We start from the raw sequence: 2500 nt of genomic DNA on the forward strand, positions 1-2500 counted from the left end.
TGTATTACAGAAATTAAAATTACATTTTTTTCATTATGTTAATGAGTATTATATATATAAAGGGGGATTTTCCATTCCAATAATTATTTTCCCAAAAAAAGTATGCATTTTTTGCTCTTGGAGTGAAAAACGACTCTGAATGGCGTCAGATGCTTCGAGTGAAAGCGTTTTTTTTTAAAGGGAAATGCGGCCCATCTGACTGACTGATTTATTTCCGACTGCTGGATGATCGTCATGTAATGTGATTATCATTCAGCGCTCGAGTCAGAGAAAGTTAGCAAATCCAGACACTTATCTAACAGCAGGGCAAAGGTCAAGGTCTGACGGCCACAACAAACCCTTCAAATCAAACACTAGAATAACGTTTCTTTAAGTTCTGTTTTAGCTTTTCACCCACATTTGTGTTTTCCGCTCACGTCCCGCCCCGTGTGAAACTCCAGAGCTTTTGTTCTGCAGAGACTTTCATGTCGGACAATGAGCTGAGCGCAGCGGGGTGCGAATACATAACCGTGATCATCAGGTTATGAAAGTGTGTGTGTGTGTGTGTTCGGTAAACATGCAAATGGTGTGTGTGCTCATCACAGGGTGTGTGCGCTTAGATAACAATACTTCATGCTGCTGTTTGTCTATGTAATGCTGTGTCTACTGAAGCACATGTGTTTTTGAGTGCGAATCTCACTGGAGTTGGTTGAAATATCTCCATACTTCCTTCCTTCAATTCACACAAACCCTCCCTGGTGGTTTCCCCAATCAAACAAACCGTTACCCCGTCACGTCCGCACTCACAGCATGTTTTAAGACCCATGACCTCTGAGAGATCGTCTCCCTTTGCTCGGATGCAAAATCAAGGAATAAAACCGCAAGAATACCCGCTACTACCATCATGCTCATGCAAAGGCCAAACGTGCCACTGTTCGCATCGACTCCAGGTATTTCAGAGACTACAGAAGAAGAAAGAAGACGCCGAAAACAAGTCTGAACAAGAGATCTGCTGGTCGCCGGACGTGCACAAAACTAAACAGAATAGTTTAAAGGGACACGTAAAATCACACTCAGAATGAGACAGTGAATCAACAGTAATAATTACAGCAAGAAACCTGCTAATGTCATTAACGGTCTCGCATTTGGGGACGTTTGCATGTATGATTCTTCGTATATGTCACTGTGAAGCAATTTCAAGGTGATATGGCAACCAACAAAATAATAGTAATATAAAAACATAACCAAATATAAAAACATTTTACAAAAAATAAACATAAAAACAAACTAAACTAAAGCATACATACAAAAACACAAGAACCTAAATACACAAACATAAAAAAAAAACATGCATATGAAAAACTAAAATCAAAACATTCACACAAAAACATAAAAAATACAAGAATGCATAAAACAAAACATGCATACAAAAACCAAAATATGCAATGCATACAAAAACACAACATTCATACAAAAAATAAAGCATGCATACAAAAAACAGAGAAAAAACAAAAACAAAATGACCAACAAACATCATTATTGCACCACTGTAACTTTACACAAAGTTTGATTTTCCATGCAAAACATCCAGTGGCTTTATCCCGAAACATATCCACCATCTGATTTCCATAATCATATACTGTAATGTTACTGTAAGGCACTTCAAAAAGGGTATTGCCATTAATATGGTCTCTAATATGTCAGCAGTATTTTGATATGAATTTCAGCTTCCTGATAAATATGAACCAATTCATATTTTCGTCCTATTTAAATATCATTCAATATGGTACATTAAAGGGTTAGTTCAGCCAAAATTGAAATGTCTGTCATTAACTCCTCCCCCTAATGTCGCTCCACACCCGTAAGACCTCCGTTCATCTTCACACACAGTTTAAGATATTTTATATTTAGTCCGAGAGCGTATGCAAGTGTATGCACACTATACTGTCCATGTCCAGAAAGGGAATAAAAACATCATCACAGTAGTCCATATGAGACATCAGTGGGTTAATTAGAGTCTCTTGAAGCATCAGAAATACATTTGGGTCTAAAAATAACAAAAACTACGACTTTATTCAGCATTGTCTTGTGTTCAATCCTCAAATAAAGATTCAAACGGTTATGAGTCAGCGAATTGATTCATGATTCGGATCGCGTGTCAAACTGATGAAATCACGTGACATTAATCGATTCGCTGATTCATAACCGTTTGAATCTTTATTTGAGGATTGAACACAAACCCGGTAGAGAAGCCAATGCTGAATAAAGTCGTAGTTTTTGTTATTTTTGGACCCAAATGTATTTTGGACGCTTCAAGAGACTCTAATTAACCCACTGATGTCTCATATGGACTACTGTGATGATGTTTTTATTCCCTTTCTGGACATGGACAGTATAGTGTGCATACACTTGCATACGCTCTCGGACTAAATATAAAATATCTTAAACTGTGTGTGAAGATGAACGGAGGTCTTACGGGTGTGGAGCGGCATTAGGGGGAGGAGTTAATGACAGACATTTC

General features: G+C 37.7%; 1 protein-coding gene across 2 annotated transcripts in view; it reads right to left on the reverse strand.

Annotated features, from left to right (window-relative positions):
* abcg2a (ATP-binding cassette, sub-family G (WHITE), member 2a) overlaps nt 1-2500 on the reverse strand; it is a 41164-nt gene that overhangs the window by 32855 nt on the left and 5809 nt on the right. The gene's annotated exons all lie outside the window — the stretch shown is intronic.

This window comes from Pseudorasbora parva, chromosome 6 (genome assembly GCF_024679245.1).
Source record: "Pseudorasbora parva isolate DD20220531a chromosome 6, ASM2467924v1, whole genome shotgun sequence".
Classification (NCBI taxonomy): Eukaryota; Metazoa; Chordata; class Actinopteri; order Cypriniformes; family Gobionidae; genus Pseudorasbora; species Pseudorasbora parva.